The 16,152-nt window shown below is 49.3% G+C and overlaps 1 long non-coding RNA gene across 1 annotated transcript; it reads left to right on the top strand.

Annotated features, from left to right (window-relative positions):
* Nucleotides 1-9,395: 9,395 nt before the first annotated feature.
* LOC142070101 (uncharacterized) lies at nt 9,396-11,579 on the top strand. The gene is made up of 2 exons (XR_012666043.1): nt 9,396-10,176; nt 10,344-11,579. It is a non-coding gene; the product is annotated as an uncharacterized LOC142070101 (long non-coding RNA).
* Nucleotides 11,580-16,152: the final 4,573 nt, after the last annotated feature.

The raw sequence follows: 16,152 nt of genomic DNA, 5'->3' as shown, positions 1-16,152 counted from the left end.
ACCGGCACCCAGTGCCAAGAGGCTAAATAACAGCTTGAGCTGGTTCGTTACCCGGTGTGCTACACCCAATTATCACAACAGGGTGGAGAAGCAGAAAAGTTTATTTGCAGCTGCAAAAAGGTACAGGGAGATTTGAATCTCAAATCCTGTACAATAGAGCAGGAAGTTACACAGGCTTTTATACATCCTTTTTCCCAGCATACTTATCCAATAGCAAGCTGCCCCAAGTTTCCATATAGCCAGCCAATCCAGTTCCCAGCTAGTTCCCTGGTTCTCTATCATTTATTAAACTATACATTAAGCTGCTTTATTCAGCATTGTTCTTCCATATCTGCCCTGTGTGGCCTTGCTTAGTTTCAGGCAGTCTGACTCCGCAGCATATTGTTGCAGATCCTCAGCATAACTGCTGCAAGTGCCTCCAGGCGGGGGGGCCAAGGACACTTGGGCCTAATACGCAGAGCAGAGTGCCTCCAGGCGGGAGGGGGGACCAAGGACACCTGGGCCTAGTGCAAGGGGGCTTCATCGACACTCGTGGTCTTCCATCCCCTCGAGTTACCTAGTGGCCATGCCCCAGTGTCCCCAACAGTGGTTTTCAAACTTTTGTACTGGTGACCCCTTTCACACAGCAAGCCTCTGAATGCCCAACCCCCCCATAAGTCAGAGGTGTAGGTACGCTAGGTGTAGGGACGCTCCATCACCCACTAGTGATGGAGAGGCTGAAAGAGCTGTACAGACAGCCAATAAAACCCTACAGCAGCACGATCCATTCCTTGCTCTTCTGAACTACAGATCAACACCAGTAGTAGCTACTGGATAAAGTCCAGCACAACTCCTGTTGGGCCCAGGATCTTCCTACATGGCTCTGATTGCCGTCTCAGGGCCTCAGTCTAGATGCACCATGATGGGTGCGGGTAACAAAGAGCAAACAAAGAATGGCGAAAGAAGAGGAACATGGGTTCGACTAAGAACCCAGTGCCTTGGGTTAGGCGTGTGCCTATCAGACTAGGATTTGTATTAGCATAGCACCTGGGGTTGAAAATGTATTTATTATGTGAACTGCGACAGGACCTGGCACCCCCCGTCGAGGCCCCATTGTGCGAGGTGCTGTACACATACGTAATAAAAGCCAGTCCCTGCTCCAAACAGTGGACAGTCAGAGCCATTACTACACTAGCATTGGGATCAGCGTGTGCACATCACCTCCTCAGGGCAAGTCCGAGTCTTCCAGCATGGCCTGTGCCTTGTGCACTGTGGGTGCTTCATGGACACAAGAAACATCACCTAAATTAACGCAGCTTAGCCAGAGCTCTGTGCTGGAGCAGGTGGGGTAGGACTCTGCTGGGGTCCCAGCTAGGAGAGGCACCAGAGCCTGCTGCAGGAGGAAGGCTGAAGGGGAGGAGGCAGGCAGGATTGAGTATTGCTCCCCCAGCTGGAGGGAAATCCAGCTGTCCACTCTCAGAGCTGGAGCACCTCGCCCGCAGCGCTCTGCTCTGGCAAGCCAAGACTCCCCAAGTATCTAAGCCCTTGGCGGGCCCTGCTTCACCACCAGAAGTCATGGACAGCAGCCCTGCCCTGAGGTATCTCAGCCTGTGGCAGCCTCCAGCCCTGGCACACGTCCTGGGCTGGTGGGGTTAGCGCTCGCTGCTGGCTAGCGAGGTCAGCGCTGTGACGCTGGGCTGGGATGGGCAGGAAGCAACTGGTTCCCCTGGGATGGGAGGCTCCTCTGTGCGGCTCAGGCCCAGAGTGCGCTGCACCCTGCCCTCCCCGGGGCTGCCAAGGGCGGCCTGGTCTGGACACGGGGCATGGCCAGAACCCCACGCAGCATGCAGACCTAGCACAGTGCTCTGACCACCAGCACTGAGCAGCCAAGAGCAGAGCCCTCAAGAGGTGACATTACCTCACAGAGCAGCTGCAGAAAGGCTCCAAAGGTTCTTCTATCACCAGGGAGGCCAGGCCCAGAATGCAAGCGGAGTCCCCTGCCCATGGCTGGCTCCATTCCAGACCCCATTTCCCTGTGCCCCTTAGGCAGCCAGGCCCCCAGGTTGCCCTGCGTGTTCCTGCCTTATAAGCACTGCTGGGAGCGGCCCCTGCCAGGGAGTGGCCCAACAGGGAGGCAGGGTCCCTGTGCCCGCCTGCGGGAAGGCCAGGGACCGCACAGCAGTGGGTGCCCAGCAGGGAGGAGGTGGCCAACTGGCAGCATGGCCAGTGACAGCCCCAGGGCGTGGCAGTGCGTGCAGCAGAAGCGCCCCTGGCCCACACTGCTTAACAGGCCTGCAAGACCCGCACCCGAGACCTATAGCCTGCCCTCTGCACCCAATAACGTGGGCCTAGCAGCATTCCCGGCCAGCTGTGGGAGCTAGCAGGCCCGTGTCCACCATCTTCCAGGTGGCTGAGAAAGCCCTTCATGGGCATGGAGCTGCACAAGCAGATAAAGCGCTGTCGGCAGCATCAGTCCCTCGGTGAGCCTGGAGCAGTGCAGGATGGGTGCAGCCCTGGGTAAGAACAAGAACCTCTCTGGGAAGTTGGGTGGCAGCACCAACCGCTGATCTTTCGGGGTGACAAGGTGGCAGAGCTCAGGAAGACCTGCCCCACCTGAGGGAGCCAGTCTGCAACCTTTCATCGCCTGCAGTCAGGATGAAAAGCCTCCTTCATGCCAACTTCGCTCCAGGGCCAGCAGCAGCCCCCCCGTGTGCCCAGAGAAAAGCCGCGTGGAAAGTCGAACAGTGTCCCTCCAATCCCAGCATGGGAGGTGTTTGGCCAGCTTAAGTAACCACTTTCTGTGGTGCCCCAGGGATGGTCGGCCTCAATGATGGGCCTGGGGTGCACACATCCTGCAGTATCCCATGGGAACCTCAGGGAGCACCCTGCATTAGGACGTTCTCCACAAGGCTGAGCTGGCTGAACTGCTCCACTCACTCGACCTGCCTCTGTTTCTTTCCCATGGGACGGTGCCTGCCCACTGTTGAGGTGGCTAGGAAGAGGATGGCTTGCAATGCTCCATGCCAGACAGGCTGGGCTCCAATTGACCTCAGTTATGGGAACACCCTCAGGGAGCTGACACCTACAGGAAATACTGGGGCTCAAACTTTCCCTACGCCTTTATGTTACAATGGATTTCAATCCCCTGCCTGAGGGCCAGCCGCAGACAGGGAGCTGAACCCTGGGCAGCTGGGCAGAGCGGGACACACACATTCCTGCTGGTCCTCCCCCTGCAGTTAGTTCATCTGGAGGCCAGACATTCAGCTCAGGTCAAGCTGGGCTCAAAAGATGCTTGGTTCAGGAGAAAAAAGGAGCCAGAGCCTGGTGTTTCTAACATTGTTTGGCAATACCGGAGTTTGAGCCATCTGGAACCTGGCTGTTACAAGGCCATAGAGAATATCCAGCCCCGGGAGCACCAGACAAGTGGGATCACTGCCTTCCTTGCTGACGCCCCCCACCCCTGTGAGACTGCTGGGGCAGTGGGGAAAGGAGCAAAACTGCTGGGGCCATCAGGGAGGAGTGTGTCAACTTTCATTTAACCGTCTCCCAAAATAAGCAGACAGGGCAGCAGCCAGCCTAGACATTTGTGTCTCAAGGAGCTGGAGCAGAAGACCAGGTGCTGAGAGGTTCAAATGTTCCTATGGACCTTATCCTGGAAGGTGCTGATTTCCTCCATTTTCCTTGTTCACAGTTGGTTTGGAGGACTTCAGCATCTCACAGGATTGCGCCCTAACTGAGCAGGCTGGTCCTACTCACTGGAGTAGCTGGGAGAGTCTTACACAATGTAACTGGGAAAGGAGCACTGCTTGTTAAGGGAAATTCCCTGTGTTCCTGTCCCAGAGTCTGACTGGAGACAGCCCAGGCTGACGGCTGCATGAAGCTGCAGAGCCCATTCAGTCACAGTGATACTTACAGGAGGCTGATTCTCCCAGCTGGCTCCGGTGCTGCTCAGGCGAGGAAGAGAAGAATGCCTTACTCCATGAGTCACACCTGCCTGGCTCAGATGTAATGACTGGCCTGAGGTGCAAAGCAGCTGAGCCTTTGTTGTCCTTAATGAGCATTATTGAATGAATCCATCTGTGGTTGACAGACAGATGTGAGGCCCCGTAGCGAGTTAATTTCCAACACTCTTTCTCCAAGAGCAGGGTGTGAGGCAAAGGAGCAGGAGGCTGGTGGGGTGTTAGCCCAGCTGACATGGCCGCTCTTTGGAAGATGTTCTGGTTTTCTGGTGGAAATGCAGCCACCTCGGGGGTGGAGCGAGGCAGATATTGAGGCACACGATAGTGCTGAGGGAATAATTTGGGCAGGGTGCTGGGGCAAACTCCCAGTCTCACAGGATGGTGGGATGGACTTTGTCCTCACCCATAACTATTTCACATTTGGGGACAATGTATACCTTCAAGTCAGCGGCACTGCTATGGGTACCCGCATGGCCCCACAGTATGCCAACATTTTTATGGCTGACTTAGTAGTACAACCCTTCCTCATTTCTCATCCCCTAACGCCCCTACTCTACTTGAGCTACATTGATGACATCTTCATCATCTGGACTCATGGAAAAGAAGCCCTTGAGAATTCCACCATGATTTCAACAATTTCCATCAACCTCAGCCTGGACCAGTCCACACAAGAGATCCACTTCCTGGACACTACAGTGCTAATAAGTGATGGTCACATAAACACCACCCTATACCGGAAACCTACTGACTGCTATACTTACCTACATGCCTCCAGCTTTCACCCAGATAACACCACACGATCCATTGTCTACAGCCAAGCTCTAAGAGACAACCACATTTGCTCCAATCCCTCAGACAGAGACAAACACCTACAAGATCTCTATCAAGCGTTCTTAAAACTACAATACCGACCTGCTGAAGCGAAGAAACAGATTGACAGAGCCAGAAGAGTACCCAGAAGTCACCTACTACAGGACAGGCCTAACAAAGAAAGCAACAGAACGCCACTAGCCGTCACCTTCAGCCCCCAACTAAAACCTCTCCAGCGCATCATCAAGGATCTACAACCTATCCTGAAGGACGATCCCTCACTCTCACAGATCTTGGGAGACAGGCCAGTCCTTGCCTACAGACTGCCCCCCAACCTGAAGCAAATACTCACCAGCAACCACACACCACACACCAGAAACACTAACCCAGGAACCTGTCCTTGCAACAAAGCCCATTGCTAGCTCTGGCCACATATCTATTCAAGGGCCACCATAAGGACCTATTTCAGAGTAACAGCCGTGTTAGTCTGTCTTCGCAAAAAGAAAAGGAGTACTTGTGGCACCTTAGAGACTAACCAATTTATTTGAGCATGAGCTTTCGTGAGCTACAGCTCACTTCGTCGGATGCATACGTGGAAACTGCAGAAGACATTATATACACACAGAGACCATGAAACAATACCTCCTCCCACCCCACTGTCCTGCTGGTAATAGCTTATCTAAAGTGATCATCAAGTTGGGCCATTTCCAGCACAAATCCAGGTTTTCTCACCCTCCACCCCCCTACACACAAACTCACTCTCCTGCTGGTAATAGCCCATCCAAAGTGACAACTCTCTTCACAATGTGCATGATAATCAAGGTGGGCCATTTCCTGCACAAATCCAGGTTCTCTCACCCCCTCCAAAAACCACACACACAAACTCACTCTCCTGCTGGTATTGTTTCATGATCTCTGTGTGTATATAATATCTGCTGCAGTTTCCACAGTATGCATCCGATGAAGTGAGCTGTAGCTCACGAAAACTCATGCTCAAAAAAATTGGTTAGTCTCTAAGGTGCCACAAGTACTCCTTTTCTTTTTGTCCTGAATTGGCACTCTCCGTTGGGTCCCACCAAGGGCAGCATCGTTACATCGTTACAGGGGGCTGGACTGGATGACCTCCTGAGGTCTCTTCAACCCTAATCTTCTAACATCACTTTTCACAGCATCAGACTTGTTAGCTGGCTGGGAGGCAGTGAAAAGTGATATTAACAGATGTACAAATATCACTTTTCACAGCAGACTTACTCAGCCCTGGTAACCTGAGGGAACAAATTAAGCCTTGGATGGGGAAGTGGGTCAGGAGGCAGTGGGGGTCTGGTGTGATGGGGTGGATGGGTGAAGGCCCGGGGGAAGCAGCAGGGGCCAGGACGATGATGGGGCTGGTAAACCTGAAGCCCATTGGCTGGGGGACGGAGCCCACTGCTGCACAGCCAAAGCCTGAAGCCCGATTTCAATAGATCTGAAGAGTTAGAGACACTGATGGAGAGCATAGCAGAACAATGGCAGTTTTTCAAAGAAGCAAGTGTGGATGCAGCCAGGACTAGAGTGCAGGGTGAGAAGACCTAAGAAAGAAAAATGACTCTGTCAGGGGGTACTCACCACAGGTGTGCTCTTTTCCAGGTTCAGCTCTGGTCTTGTGCGACTCTCTTACATTGATGGAGGAAGACTGGGTCTTGTGTCTAATAATTAGTGGACATCTCATATTTTGGGAACTTAAACTCACTTTTTCCCAGCTTGTCCTCTATGAGTGAAATGATGCAGTCAACAGAGGGTATCAAGGCAGTGGGGAAGTAGCATCAGCATGAAGAGTCCAACTATGTGTATCCCTCACTATGGGCCATGGGCCCAACCAGTTCTTAACTGTAGCTGCTGCCCTACTGGGCTGGTGCTCTGAATACTATCATGGGCAGGGGCCTGAAAATCTGCGGATCTCCATGGACCGTGTTTGTGGATCACAGTTCAGATGCAGATACAAATGTTGTACCATGCAGTGTTCTGCTCATGGAGACATGGAGGAGTAGTAGTGATGGTAGAGTTCAGACTATGGCAGATTTTTCCTTTTATCAGGCAGTTAAACCTTTGTTTCTAAGAAATGTTGTACAAGCGGCAATAAAGGAAACAGCAAATAAAATGGACAGGGTATTTGGTGCAGTGCAAGCCCATACACCTGGAATAATAAGACTGCAACATTTTCCACTTTTTAAACATTTTAATGGCACGTCTCACCTTTTCCTAAGCCCTTCTGCCAGAAATATAGACAATATTCTGGGCTCTGATTTGCCATGCACATTACGCAATGCATGCTGACTGAAAACATTACAGAAGTAGCCGTGCTGTCTCCTCGGTAACTCTTTAAATATTAAAAGTTACTATGCGTCAATATGACACCATGAAGCTGGGCTGTTCTTTATGAGTCCCAGTTAGGCAGCAGTGTTCACATCTCAAATGAGTGGGGGGTGAGGGAGCTGCAGGGTTCACCATTCACTGAGGTGAATGGGCTGAAATCACGGTTGTTTGTTCTTTAAGGCTGAGTCAGGCCAAAGGGAGAGTGTTACTGAAAATTTGGGGTGTGTGAAAACAGCCTCCTTGAACTAAACTCATTCACTGCCAGGTGACCAAGTAGTAACGCATGGCACTTGTGCAGCATCTACAGCAGCAAAGCAAATGTTGTAATCTAAAGAGACTGTGCTAAGCAAACTAATAACAGTGATAGGAAGCATATGTTACCTGGATTTCAGCTAATACCCTAGATTCTTTGGTAACTTTTTATTTCCCCGTGCCAAAGGCTCAGTGAACACAAAATGACCCATGCAGTCTCCTGAGGGATGGGAGACCATAAAAAATTGATGAAGTACATGCATAGTTTTTCTTTGTTTCCCTCAAGGAAAGAAGGCTAGTTTTCAACAGAGCATTTCCTTTTTGTTCGAATGTAATAACAAGTTTCATAGACACAGCAGTTAAATATGTCAGATAAAATTACAGCCTGGATGATGCGGGAGCTACATGGACTTTCACAACATCCTCACCCTGAATCTGGATGATAGACTTTAATAATATACACGATTAAAAAGCAACTCAGCTCCTGTGTCAAACAGAGGAACAGCTCACCTTTCTGATAGAGAAGACAAGACAGAGAAGAAAAATTTGCAGGGATTTTCTCTCCGAACCTGCATCATTTAAAATATTTTTATTCTATTTATTTCAACTTGGTATAACAAGTTGTTATAAGATACAAGAAGGCTTGATCAAAAGTGTCATCTTATTAAACTGACCTGAATGGATTAAATGTACATTATGACATGTTATCACACTACTACATGTGTCCTTGTTCCCATTCCTGCCCTTAGCCAAACATGATTCCAATTTCCCCACCCCCATTCCCTGTTCCCATTTCCCCCTTTAGCAAAACATGATTCCAATTTCCTTACCCACATTCCCTGTTCCCATTTTCCCCACACCCACTTCCTGATTGACTGCAGGCTATATAGTAAAACTTGAGTTCTGCTTTGCTATACCTTAACCAATCATTTTCCTGAAATTTAACTAACCAATCCTAACATATTGTAACATGATTATGTAACCAATTATATCCCACCACCTTAATTAGTTTACACCCAGGAAAATTAATTATACAGTAGACAGGAACAATCACAGAACCAGACAGAGATTATACAGACAAACAATAACAAAGTGGGAACTATAATGACTAGACAATACAGAAGTGAGGATTTCACATCCCAGCTATTGATAAGTGAGTTCTTGCCAGACAGGATGCTATCAAACTAAGTTTCCTTTTACATTTTCTAGGCACTTCCCTTTCTCTGGAGGTGATAGGAATACAATCCTGCCCCGATAGTGCCTAACAGCCCAATAGCACCTTATTTCAATGTGACTAGTTTGGAATGTGAGGAGGTGACTGGTCAGGTGGCTTCCCAGCTTATGGCTGCCTCTGCTACTTAGCCAAAGGCCTTAGCCTAAGAACAGGGCCTCAGACTATCACAGTAAGAGAAGGCCCTTACACCAGCAGACAGTGATTTTGATTCTTTCTTTTATACCTCTAGAACTAGCCAAGTGATAAGAATACACCTAAATTCTTAAAGTACAGGCCTTTGCAGACAGGCCTGAATATCTATATCCTAACAGTCTTCACTATGTCAAGGGAAAACTTCTGCTCTATGGCAGTTAAGTTGCCGGTCTCTCTTTGTTTTCTCTTCCCTTCCAGCCTAGGAGCTTTGCAGTTGGGCCTCCCAACGTGTCTGAACTTCGTAGTTTGTTGCTCCAAAGGAGATTTGACCTTCGCCTTCAGTCCTTTCTGCGAATCCTCCAGATGCTTCTTGATTTCCTTTCAGGTCTTGTTTTAAATTATTTTATCCATCTTTGATTTCTGCAAGCCTCGCCATCGCTGCACATCTCGGTTCATGAGGAATGCCAGCTCACCATTGCTCTCCTTAGAAGCTGGATCCTGCTCCTGACGCCAGCGTTGCCCCTTTCTGACCAGAGTAGCCAATCAAATTTCGGGGCCCTGGGGATGTTCCACTTGGAAGTAAAAAATGATGGCGTCTGGGATTTTCTTTGATGCAATTATGATGAATGTGGGAATTTTGGTAATATTTTTAAGATTCCTGTGTGCATCTCCGTTTCTCTCTGGGCTTTGCATTGCTGTGTACTAGAGGCAAAGAGAAGGGATGCAGCGTTTGACTCATGTAGCAGGCTGGCTGGAGACGAGAGTCAATAATTAAAGGCTCATTTACACTTGAAATACAACAGCAGTACGGCTGCAGTGCTTCCGTGTGGACACTACCCGTGCTGATAGGAGGGGCTCTGCCACCTCCCCAAGAGTCGACAGCTCGGTCAAGGGGAGAATTCTTCCCCTGACCTAGCGCTGTCTGCACAGGGCCTTAGGGCAGCTTAGTTACACAGCTCAGAGGTGGTATCCCAGGAAGCAAACCGCCACCGTTCCGCCTACTGCCTTTGTGTGGTTTTTGCAATGCAGGGTGGGGCAGAAAATTGTTGCGCAGAGGTTACTGGGAGAAAGGGATCAACTTCCCATAATGCAATTTTTCCTTCCCAAAATACCAGGGCCGTCCTTAGGCATACGCAGCATACGCGGCTGCGTAGGGCACCCTCGCTGGCTGCAGCTGGAATCCTCTCCTCTCTGGCCCCTTCCCCACGCTGGGCCGGCGGGCTTCTCCCCGACCTCAGCCCTGCCCCCTCCCTCCCTCCTTCCCTCACCACTCAGCCGCCTGGCGGAGGGCCCAGTCTCTGGTTCTGCTGCCCCAGCCCTGGGGAGCCCAGACCGGCGTGGCCGGTCACTGGCGGCGTGGCGGCCCAGCCCACCGCTGCCCAGCCCCTTCCTGCCTGTCCCACTTCTTCTCTGGTGGGGGCTGGGCCAGAGCCAGGACAGGAGGAACAAAACTTCCACGTGAGTCAGTGGGGGATGGGAGCCAGGCCAAGGGGGAAGGGAGGGAGATGGGGACTTAAAGTGACAGTGCGCTCACTGTCTCTCCCACTTCCCTAATACACACACAGAGTCTCTCTCACACACAGACTGGCTCTCACACCCACATACACTCCTTCTCTTGTCTGCAGGAAGCATGGACTCTGCACAGCTCTGCACTACTGTCATGACCATTGCAAGCACAGAATACACTTTCCTCCAGTATTTGCAGAGCCACAAGAAGAACCATGGGGCACATGATGATTTCCTGGTGGTGAGTTTGCTGTGGGACACGAATCAATTCAAGGTTGTTGGTGGCATTCACAGAGCAGCTGCAGAGGGCGGAGCGCTGCATCTGGGCCGGAGAAGCAAGCACCGGCTGGGCGGGATCGCCGGGTAAGGCGCCGGCCGGGCGGGATCGCCGGGTAAGGCGGGTCTGGGATGACGAGCAGCAGCTACAGAACTTTCAGATGCACCAGGCCACGCTCCTGGAGCCGTGTGCAGAGCTCGCTCAGCCCTCCAGTGCAGAGACACTGGAATGAGAGCCGCAGTGACAGTGGAGAAGCGAGTGACGATCACAATGTGGAAACTTGCAATGCCGGATTGCTACTGGTCAATGGGAAGTAATTTTGGAGTGGGAAAATCCACTGTGTGGGTGGTTGTCATGCAAGTGTGCAGGGCCATTAATTGTCTCCTGCCACTCAGGACTGTGACTCTTGGCAACATGCAGGACCATAGATGAATTTGCACCTCTGGGATTCCTGAACTGCGGTGGAGCAATAGATGGTACTGTGACAGACCCAGAGCAGTGGGATACAGGAGTCTGGTAGAAGGCAAATATATTTGGCCACTGGATGAACAGGTTTCTGTTCCCTGAGTGACCAGACCAGGGGCTGCCCTAGAGCAGTCAGGAACCTGCCAGAACCAATTAAGACAGGCAAGCTCATCAAGACACCTGGAGCCAATTAAGAACTTTCTAGATTTAATTATGGCAGGCAGGCTAATAGGACACCTGGTTTAAAAAGGACCTCCCATCAGTTAGTAGGGGGGTGTGCCAGGAGCAGGAAGTGGGAAGGTGATCACTACCTTTTGTAGTGATAATCAAGGTGGGCCATTTCCAGCAGTTAACAGGAACGTCCGAGGCGCCGGGGGCGGAATAAACATGGGGAAATAGTTTTACTTTGTGTAATGACACATCCACTCCCAGTCTCTATTCAAGCCTAAGTTAATTGTATCCAGTTTGCAAATTAATTCCAATTCAGAAGTCTCTCCTTGGAGTCTGTTTTTGAAGTCTTTTTGTTCCAATATTGTGACCTTTAGGTCTGAAATCGAGTGACCAGAGAGATTGAAGTGTTCTCCGACTGGTTTATGAATGTTATAATTCTTGACATCTGATTTTTGTCCATTTATTCTTTTATGTAGAGACTGTCCAGTTTGACCAATGTACATGGCAGAGGGGCATTGCTGGCACCTGATAGCATATATCACATTGGTGGATGTGCAGGTGAACGAGCCTCTGATAGTGTGGCTGATGTGATTAGGCCCTGTGATGGTGTCCCCTGAATAGATATGTGGACACAGTTGGCAACGGGCTTTATTGCAAGGATAGGTTCCTGGGTTAGTGGTTCTGTTGTGTGGTGTGTGGTTGCTACTGAGTATTTGCTTCAGGTTGGGGGGCTGTCTGTAGGCAAGGACTGGCCTGTCTCCCAAGATTTCTGAGAGTGATGGGTCATCCTTCAGGATAGGTTGTAGGTCCTTGATGATGCGTTGGAGAGGTTTTAGTTGGGGGCTGAAGGTGTTGGCTAGTGGCGTTCTGTTATTATCTTTATTGGGCCTGTCCCGTAGTAGGTGACTTCTGGGTACTCTTCTGGTTCCGTCAATTTGTTTCTTCACTTCAGCAGGTGGGTATTGTAGTTGTAAGAATGCTTGATAGAGATCTTATAGGTGTTTGTCTCTGTCTGAGGGGTTGGAGCAAATGTGGTTGTATCATAGAGCTTGGCTGTAGACGATGGATCGTGTGGTGTGGTCTGGGTGAAAGCTGGAGGCTTGTAAGTAGGAATAGCGGTCAGTAGGTTTCCAGTATAGGGTGGTGTTTATGTGACCATCGCTTATTAGCACCATAGTGTCCAGGAAGTGGATCTCTTGTGTGGACTGGTCCAGGCTGAGGTTGATGGTGGGATGGAAATTGTTGAAATCATGGTGGAATTCCTCAAGGGCTTCTTTTCCATGGATCCAGATGATGAAGATGTCATCAATATAGTGCAAGTAGAGTAGGGGCGTTAGGGGATGACAGCTGAGGAAGCGTTGTTCTAAGTCAGCCATAAAAATGTTGGTATACTGTGGGGCCATGCGGGTACCCATAGCAGTGCCGCTGATTTGAAGATATACATTGTCCCCAAATGTGAAATAGTTATGGGTGAGGACAAAGTCACAAAGTTCAGCCACCAGGTTTGCCGTGACATTATCAGGGATATTGTTCCTGATAGCTTGTAGTCCATCTTTGTGTGGAATGTTGGTGTAGAGGGCTTCTACATCCATAGCGGCCAGGATGGTGTTTTCAGGAAGATCACCGATGGATTGTAGTTTCCTCAGGAAGTCAGTGGTGTCTCGAAGACAGCTGGGAGTGCTGGTAGTGTAGGGCCTGAGGACGGAGTCTCCATAGCCAGACAATCCTGCTGTCAGGGTGCCAATGCCTGAGATGATGGGGCGCCCAGGATTTCCAGGTTTATGGATCTTGGGTAGCAGATAGAATACCCCAGGTCGGGGATCCAGGGGTGTGTCTGTGTGGATTTGTTCTTGTGCTTTTTCAGGGAGTTTCTTGAGCAAATGCTGTCGTTTCTTTTGGTAACCCTCAGTGGGATCAGAGGGTAATGGCTTGTAGAAAGTGGTGTTGGAGAGCTGCCGAGCAGCCTCTTGTTCATATTCCGACCTATTCATGATGACAACAGCACCTCCTTTGTCAGCCTTTTTGATTATGATGTCAGAGTTGTTTCTGAGGCTGTGGATGGCATTGTGTTCTGCACAGCTGAGGTTATGGAGCAAGTGATGCTGCTTTTCCACAATTTCAGCCCGTGCACGTCGGCAGAAGCACTCTATGTAGAGGTCCAGTCTGTTGTTTCGACCTTCAGGAGGAGTCCACCTAGAATCCTACTTTTTGTAGGGTTGGTAGGAAGGTCTCTGTAGATTAGTATGTTGTTCAGAGGTGTTGGAAATATTCCTTGAGTCGGAGACGTTGAAAATAGGATTCTAGGTCACCACAGAACTGTATCATGTTCGTGGGGGTGGAGGGGCAGAAGGAGAGGCCCTGAGATAGGACAGATTCTTCTGCTGGGCTAAGAGTATAGTTGGATAGATTAACAATATTGCTGGGTGGGTTAAGGGAACCATTGCTGTGGCCCCTTGTGGCATGTAGTAGTTTAGATAGCTTAGTGTCCTGTTTCTTTTGTAGAGAAGCAAAGTGTGTGTTGTAAATGGCTTGTCTAGTTTTTGTAAAGTCCAGCCACGAGGAAGTTTGTGTGGAAGGTTGGTTTTTTATGAGAGTATCCAGTTTTGAGAGCTCATTCTTAATGTTTCCCTGTTTGCTGTGGAGGATGTTGATCAGGTGGTTCTGCAGTTTCTTTGAGAGTGTGTGGCACAAGCTGTCAGCATAGTCTGTGTGGTATGTAGATTGTAATGGATTTTTTACCTTCAGTCCTTTTGGTACGATGTCCATCTGTTTGCATTTGGAAAGGAAGATGATGTCTGTCTGTATCTGTACAAGTTTTTTCATGAAGGTGATAGATTTCCACTCCATACAGCTAAATGCAGTGTCTTGCATAACGACATAGGGGCAAAGGGGCCCTGATCCACAAAGCTACTTAGGTGCCTAAACCCAGGACTTCAAGATGGCTAAGTCCCAGTTTTAAGCTCCTCTGTAATCCACAAAACTGCCAAACACTATGGGCACCGAACCTCACTCCGCACCTAAGTAGTAAAGGTAAACTTAGGTATACTATTTATCCACAGTGGAACAGTCACAGAGGGGGAGGTGGGAGCGAGAGAGTCTGTAGTCCAGTTGCTAGGGTATGCACTGGGGAGGTGGGAGACCTGGGGTACAGTCTCTTGCTCCAGTCCAGAGTGAAACAGCTTCAGCATGGGAGACTGAGGGTCCCCCATCAGAATAGCCCATCGCTCAGTGGCTAGAGCAGCCTGCTGAGTTGTGGGAGGCCCCTGTTGAAAGCCTTTTGTTAGGGGGCTTATTCCTTCACCCACTTACTTCCCTGGTCCTTCTCTCATGAACAGAGAGCAACAATACACAAAGTCCAAAGGTGTAAACAATTCGATGTTTATTGGGGTGAACTTCCAGCAAGCATGATTCCAATTTCCTTCCTTAGTGTCCCCCTTCCCAGCTTTGACACCACAGAGCCTTACACCTGTGTCCCTGTTCCCATTCCTGCCCTTAGCCAAACATGATTCCAATTTCCCCACCCTCATTCCCTGTTCCTATTTCCCCCTTTAGCCAAACATGATTCCAATTTCCCCACCCCCATTCCCTGTTCCCATTCCCCCCCCCACACACCCACCCACTCACTTCCTGATTGACTGCAGGTTATATGGTAAAATTTGAGTTCTGCTTAGCTATACCTTAACCAATCATTTTCCTGAAATTTAATTAACCAATCCTAACATATTGTAACATGATTATTTAACCAATTATATCCCACCACCTTAATTAGTTTATACCCAGCAAAATTAATTATACAGCAGACAGAAACAATCAGAGAACCAGACAGAGATTATACAGACAAACAATGGGGAAATGGGGACTACAGTGACAGAACAAACACAGAAATGAGGATTTCACATCCCAGCTATTGATAAGTGAGTTCTTGCCAGACAGGATGCTATCAAACTAAGTTTCCTTTTACATTTTCTAGGCACTTCCCTTTCTCTGGAGGAGACAGGCATTATCAGGACAGGATTGTATTCCTAACAGCCCAATAGCACCTTCTTTCAATGTGACTAGTTTGGAATGTGGGTAGGTGACTGGTCGCTTCCCAGCTTATGGCTGCCTCTGCTGTTTAGCCAAAGGCCTTAGCCTAAGCACAGGGCCTCAGACTGTCACAGTAAGAGAAGGACCTTACACTGGCAGACAGTGATTTTGATTCTCTCTTTTATACCTCTAATGAGCCAAGTGATAAGAATACACCTAAATTGTTAGAGTATAGGCCTTTACAGACAGGCCTGAATATCTATATCCTAACACCTTTCCCCCACTCAGCTCGAGGCAGGAATTGAACGTGGGTCTCCCACAGCCCAGGTGAGCCTTCTAACCATTGGGCTAAAAGCTATAAGATGGGTGGTGGCTCCTCCTCTGTCCACTTTTCAAAAATCTAAGTACAGTAGAACCCTGTTTATCCAACCCTCCATTATCTGTAGGGCCCAACCAAATTCACAGTCCATTTTGGTCAATTTCATGGTCATAGGATTTAAAAAATCATAAATTTCATGTTTCAGAGTAACAGCCGTGTTAGTCTGTATTCGCAAAAAGAAAAGGAGTACTTGTGGCACCTTAGAGACTAACCAATTTATTTGAGCATGAGCTTTCATGAGCTACAGCTCACTTCATCAGATGCATACCGTGGAAACTGCAGCAGACTTTACATATACACAGAGAATATGAAACGATACCTCCTCCCACCCCACTGTCCTGCTGGTAATAGCTTATCTAAAGTGATCATCAGGTGGGCCATTTCCAGCACAAATCCAGGTTTTCTCACCCTCCACCCCCCCACACAAATTCACTCTCCTGCTGGTGCTAGCCCATCCGCAGGAGAGTGAATTTGTGTGGGGGGGTGGAGGGTGAGAAAACCTGGATTTGTGCTGGAAATGGCCCACCTGATGATCACTTTAGATAAGCTATTACCAGCAGGACAGTGGGGTGGGAGGAGGTATCGTTTCATATTCTCTGTGTATATATAA

The sequence above is a fragment of the Caretta caretta genome, chromosome 25 (assembly GCF_965140235.1).
Source record: "Caretta caretta isolate rCarCar2 chromosome 25, rCarCar1.hap1, whole genome shotgun sequence".
Classification (NCBI taxonomy): domain Eukaryota; kingdom Metazoa; phylum Chordata; order Testudines; family Cheloniidae; genus Caretta; species Caretta caretta.
This window is presented reverse-complemented; position numbering and strand designations above follow the sequence as displayed.